Raw genomic sequence first — 6,801 nt, 5'->3', positions numbered from 1 at the left:
AGTTTTAATGGGAAGACTTGCCTTAGATTTACAGTTTTGAGAAAGAAAAAATAACCTTAATGATCAATGAATTCAAGCTCTTCATTTTGCAGGAAAGGAAACAGGATATGTGATCCACCCAAGGTCACACAGCTACTTTTTGGCAGAACCAGAATCTGGTTGTCCCATTTGCTCAGCCATTGGGCCCACTGTCCTGCATCACCTGACCTGTGAGATAGCAGTTTCTGCAGCATCTTCCTCTTAAAAACAGCCATGACAATAGATAATGCTATGGATTGCCTTCTTTGCTAGGAGCTCATAATAAACCACAAAGAAGTTATTGTTATCCCCATTTTATAGACAAAGAAACCAAGGCATGGGGCAGTTCAGTAATTCACTCAAGGTCCATAGCTGGTGAATGGAAGAGGCCCCATTCAAACTCATTTCTTGATTTTGGAACCATGGTCTTAACCAAAACCCCTGGGACCACAATTTTAACTTTGCCAGTGAACCACAGTCTTCTTCCACATTCTTGGTGTTAGAAATTTTCACCCAGAAGCAGCCGCTACTAATGCCTCAGACCGACGAAAGATCTTGTCTACTTGCCCTTTCTCTCCTTCTCTTTTTCTGCCTCACCCCACCCCACTTTTCTCCTTAACATGGGATTCCAATAGTAGAAAGAAAACATGATTTGGACTGCAAGGAGATCCAACTAGTCCATTCTAAAGGAGATCAGTCCTGGGATTTCTTTGGAAGGAATGATGCTAAAGCTGAAACTCTAGTACTTTGGCCACCTCATGCGAAGAGTTGACTTATTGGAAAAGACCCTGATGCTGGGAGGGATTGGGGACAAGAGGAGAAGGGGACGACAGAGGAGATGGCTGGATGGCATCACTGACTCGATGGACGTGAGTCTGAGTGAACTCCGGGAGTTGGTGATGGACAGGGAGGCCTGGCGTGCTACGATTCATGGGGTCGCAAAGAGTCGGACACGACTGAGCGACTGAACTGAACTGAAGGCTAGAGGGCTTCCTTGGTGGCTCAGCGGTAAAGAATCTGCTTGCCATGAGGGAGACCTAGGTTCGATCTCTGGGTCCTGCCCCTGGAGGAGGGCATGGCAACCCACTCCAGTATTCTTGCCTGGAGAATCCCCGTAGACAGAGGAGCCTGGCGGGCTACAGGCCATGGGGTCGCACAGGGTCAGACGTGACTAAGCAGCAGCAGCAGCAGCAACAACAAGGCGAGAACAAGCTTCAAGGCAATCGCTTGCACTTATTTAGCCTTTGCGCCACTAGGTGGCGGTGTGACTACTCAATGAGGCTGCCGGAGCTTTTAGAATTTTCCCCCAAACAGGCTTTACTAAACGCTGTCCAGAGCAGGGGCCTCTGGATTCCTACAGGAGCTGGGAAGCCTTTGAAGTGAGCTGGTAGTTAATGGATGGAAATAACAAGCAGAAACCATGGATTTGAACTTTTAAAATAATTTTCCAAGATAAATGAAGTCCTTCCCAGACATTTCTGTTTGAAACAGAAGCCTAACTTCTCCAGAATGTCCCATGAATTTACACTAAAATTCCATTGATATTCACGATCATCTTTAATGGAGCATTTTAAAAGATATAGTTTTATTGAAAGGAACCATCTAGTCCTCCTGCCCCTCATTTATCATTAATTTCTAGGAGCATCAGAATATCTAAAGTTTGTGTCCTGCCTTGTATATACATGTTTCGATCAACCTAAAATCCTTCCCAACAGTCTCTCAGCCTGTACATAAAAGCAAAGGCATGATTATGTCTTATGTTCATAAACCCATCTATTTTTCTACACAGAGTAATCTCTAATGTCAAAATACTAAAAGCAGCACATATTAGTGATCTTTAATAATACTTATTACTGTTAATACCCAATAAGTATGTATAATTTTATACTCACAACAAACCTAGGAGGTAAGTACTATTATTATTCTCATTGTTTCAGTGGAGGAAACTGAGGCACAGAGAGGTTAGGTGACTGGCCCAGAGTCATGCTGTTGGTGGGAGGCAGAGTAAGAGGTCCATTTTAATTACCTCATTGTAAGTTTAGTTAAAGGGGTGTCGTGGGGAAAAAAACACTGTGATATTTTCATGAGAGACCCTAATTCATACAAGAGGGACAAAGGCATCAACTAAATTTTGGATTTCCTCAGATGACTTGTAGCCCTTGTCATTGGTCCCACTTTGCCAGAATTCCTTTTGAGAAGGCAGGGTTGATGGTAGCATGGCCCCCTTTCCCTAGTCTGTGTAGGAATTTCACATGAATCCCCACTTCCTGTCAGCTCTTAAGCTTTGGGGAAAAAAATGAAATTTGCTCCTCTTCATCAAAAGTGTAAGACCAGGCTTGTCAGGAGCCAAGACTGAAATCAATCATCTGTGCTCAATTAGGACTGTGGTTCCGGTTTTGTTGCAAGACTTCATTTAAAGCTAGCAACAGCAGACGTTTGAAGAGCCATGTATGAGAAGCCCCATCTAGAGCAAATGACAGACACATTTTTATCTGCTTATCACCCTCTGGCTACAATGAAACTGAGCTGTGGTGTCTGATGTCCACCTCTCCTGCTGTTTGCCAACAAAACATGCCTTTCTGTCAATGATTCCAGCCAGCACAATCTGTGCTGCCAGAATTTGGAGGCAGTACATTTTCCTGCTGGGAAAAAAAAAAATAATCCCATGTTGATTTGAAAGAGGAAACCTGGGCAGAGCTGTTACCTGACTCCTGCAGAATGAAGTGGGAGATTGGTTTCATTGAGGAGGTCTTCCAGGGGCCAGGGACTGGACCACTCCTCACTTTGGGCTGTTGTGTCTGCTCAGGATGGAGAGTCCAAGCCCTGTGGCACTTTCTGAGCCCTGGCAAGGAGACGTCCAGGGGAACGGTTGAGTGATCCACGCTTCACCCCACCCCACCCCACCAGGCTGATTTAGACAAGAAAAGTCCTCTTATGCCCTCAGGATATTGTGTAAGAAGGAGGAGGAAGAGGGGAACTAAAAAGTGTCTACTCAGCCTGAAGGCTTCTGCTGACATTCCCGCCAAGCATGTGATATTTAAAAGGGTGAAACCAAGTCAAAGCTTTCCTGCTGCCGCTATGGCTGTCAAAGGGAGGAACCTGGAAGGTCTTTGGTTCCGTAACCTTGCACTCCCGGGATTGTCCGCCTGCAGTGGAGGTCAAGGACAAGGAGCTGTGATTAGGGAGGTCCTCTCCCTAATATTTGGGACCCAATTGCATCTGTGGTTGGGAGGTGAAGTGGGCTGCTTGACTCTAGGAAGCTAAGGGGGTGAAGCAGGTGGAAAACCCAGCAGATTCACTTGTCTGCTCTTGGCTAGAGGTTTTTTCAAGCTCTGGAGAAAATGGGGTCTTCAAATGACAATCTATGTTAAGAGACTATCATTGGCACAAAATGGGATTATAAGAAATGGTAGCTATTAATCTCCCCTATCTTCCATCTATTCATTCATTCATTCATCACTCATCCACATTAAGCATCTACTCTGTGGACCAAGCACTGTGCTAGCCTCGAAAGGTGAACGAGGCAAATCTCTTCCTCCAAAGTGGTTTATAATCTTGTAGAGTTCATGCTGGGAATGGGCACTTTTCTTCTTAAATACTTTTCTTTTCTTCCATAGGCTTGACACACTTTGTGTGCCCAGTCTGACTTATGACCTGTTTTACAGAGCCTCAAACTAAGAATGGGTTTCACATTTTTAAAGAGTTGTAAGAAAAACAAAAAAGAAGAACAATAATACATGACAAAGCCTGTGAGTGAGTGAGTGATAGTTGCTTAGTCGTGTCCGACTCTTTGCGACCCTATGGACTGTAGTCCACCAGGCTCCTCTGTCCATGGGATTCTCCAGGCAAGAATACTGGAGTGGGTTGCCATTTCCTTCTCCAGGGAATCTCCCCCACCCAGGGATGGAACACCAGTCTCCTGCATTGCAGGCAGATTCTTTACCACTGAGTCATCAGGGAAGCCCTGACAAAGACTGTGTGTGATCTGAAATATTTACTATTTGGCCCTTTGCAGAAAAAAGTTTGCCAACACCTGTTCTATAGGAAGAGAATTCTTGCTTTTCAGCCAGGCATAGAACTACACAAAATAGGATATTTTCCAGCCCCTCTTGACACTAGCTGGGGCCATGTGACTGAGTTCAGGCCAAGTGGGATCAAGGTGGAGGAGATCTGTAGAGCTTCTGCCTAGTGCTCTTAAGCTGGGCCTGTGATGCTTTTCTCTCCTAGAAGGCTGTGCAGGCCTAAGCAGTTCAGGTTCATTGATAACTAGGGCTTATTAATGCCCTAGCAATGGCAGAGCCAGAGGTGAAGGAGGCTGGATCCTGGCACTAGGGAGCACCTTGACCATCCTTGGATTTTATGGGATGGTTACGAAGGAGAGAAAGAGAGAGGAGAAAAATGTTAACTTTTGAATTAGTTTATTTATTTTGGGCTACCCTGCATGGCATGTGGGATCTTAGTTCCCTGACCAGGAATCAAACCTAAGTCCCCTGCCTTGGAAGCACAGAGTCTCAATCGCTGGACCACCTGGGAAGTCTCCCAAAATGTTAACTTTTAAAAATCAGTCTTATGTTTCCTCTCCCCAACAACTTCTTCCCGATATGCAAAATGAAACAAAATCTGCCATGACCCAGAATGTGCCCTGTCTTCTTGGAAGATACGCCCTCTCTTTTCTTTCTGGTTCACTCCTGCTGGTGCTCCAAAGCCCCGTGTAGATTGATCACGTCTAACCTCAGTCCCTAAAGGCTGGAGAAGGCGGCTGGCTTTCCTTTGTCTTCAGTGCTTTTAATTGGAATCTGTTTCTCCCTCTAGACCTTGAGCTCTTTGAGGGTGGACTGTGGCTTCTTTGTCTTTGAATCCAAGTTTCTGGTATATACATGTCTGTCACACAGAAGGCACTTTATAAATATTGTGAAATGAATTAATTTATTAGAGGCCAAGGATGGCTTTTTGGGGCGGATGCTTTTTTAATGCATTTATCTCAGGAAAAGATGTGTAGCAGTGTCTGCCTCTGAGGGGTAGACATAAATTTAGCTTTCCAAATGAGAAGAAATATACACATTTAGAAAGATTATATTTTAAAAATTGAATGTTTGATTGGATTTGGAGGGTAACTGTGCTTGCTGATAGTGTGTGAATAGGTTTGAAGATTTCATAATAAAAAGCCATGAAGTCAGTTTAGTAACATGATGATTTGTTCCTGAAATCAGGGAAGTATAGATACTTACTCAAATCTATCTTATTTGAGATGAGCTTATCATTATGTAATAATAAACACTCAATTTCCCTAATGTTTTTATAAAGTCCTTATAAAGGAAAATATGTACAAGAATATATTATTATTTTCTAACAATAACATAATAATGATGATAAAAATGTTGTTTGTGTCTCCTTTTCCCCCTCTATCTTATGTAGCTTGTAATCAGTAAGTGCAAAAGCAAAGACCACTGCTTTTGGTGTAAACCTCTTTTACCATATGCTCTTGGTATATGTAGCTAATTTTCTGAGCCAGAAAATTAATATAAGGCTTTCACGACATCATATAGCAGTAGTATTTTTCCTCTTCATTTAGAGGAAATAATACAAGATAAGAGGTGCCTATTTTTCTTCACATATAGTCCTTCTTGAAATGGCATTAACAGAAAGTAGAGTTTGAAAGAATTCGTTGTACAATTTTCTTTTTTTTAAGAAACCAATAATGACATGTTGATGTTTGGCAGAAACCAGCACAATACTGTAAAGCAATTATCCTTCTATTAAAAATAAATAAATAAATAAATAAATAAATAAAACTAAAAAAAAAAAAGAAATCAGTAATGTAACATGGGGTTTGTATTTGAATATCTATTTTTCCTTATTTTTGTACCTACTCCCTAAAGCTTCCCATAAATTACAATCATTTAAAAATTTCTTAAATCATATGTTTTCTCTTATATTACATCTGCTACAGAAACATAGCTAACACCTCAGTGCTTCTGGATGTTATAATACATGTTTAGCCCTCTGCTCCTCCCCCAGCAAGAACAATTCTAAGCAAATGATGAAGGATTCAATGAATAGCTCATTCTTTGTGCACTTGAATACCAGGCTTTTTCTTCCCCATCCTGGGCAATTTTGTTGTGCAACACAAGGAAATTAAATACTAGAGGAGGAAAATTAGTGAGTTGGGAGGTAATGTGATGAGAATGGAGGAATTCAGCTTTTTCAACTCATTATTTCTAGTAGCAGTACCTAGTTCGGAGAAGGAAATGGCAACCCACTGCAGTATTCTTGCCTGGAGAATCCCAGGGACAGAGGAGCCTGGTGGGCTGCCATCTATGGGATTGCACAGAGTTGCACACAACTGAAGTGACTTAGAAGCAGCAGCAGCAGCAGCAGCAATACCTAGTTAGGATATCAGAATTTCTGTCTTTGTAATCCAGGCACATTCTTCTGCTATCCCTCTCATCCCATCCTCACCTCTACCCCAGGCTGAGCAATCTTACCCTATCTCCCATTTGGTAATCACCGCCTATAGCATTGGCCTGTTTATACGTATAGCCTGTGAGCAAGCTTGCTTTTCTGATTCTAAATTAAAATGTTTTTCTTGTTGTTTGGTTGCTAAGTCATGTCCGACTCTTTTGAGACCCCATGAACTGTAGCCTGCCAAGCTCCTCTGTCCATGGGATTTCCCAGGTAAGAAGATTGGAGGGGGTTATCATTTCCTTCTCCAGGGGACCTCCCCAACCCAGGGATGGAGCCCATGTTTCCTGTATTGGCAGGCAGATTCTTTACCACTGAGCC

This window comes from Bubalus kerabau, chromosome 18, assembly GCF_029407905.1.
Source record: "Bubalus kerabau isolate K-KA32 ecotype Philippines breed swamp buffalo chromosome 18, PCC_UOA_SB_1v2, whole genome shotgun sequence".
NCBI classification, from domain to species: domain Eukaryota; kingdom Metazoa; phylum Chordata; class Mammalia; order Artiodactyla; family Bovidae; genus Bubalus; species Bubalus kerabau.
The sequence above is the reverse complement of the archived record's forward strand: the minus strand, read 5'-3'. Positions refer to the sequence as shown.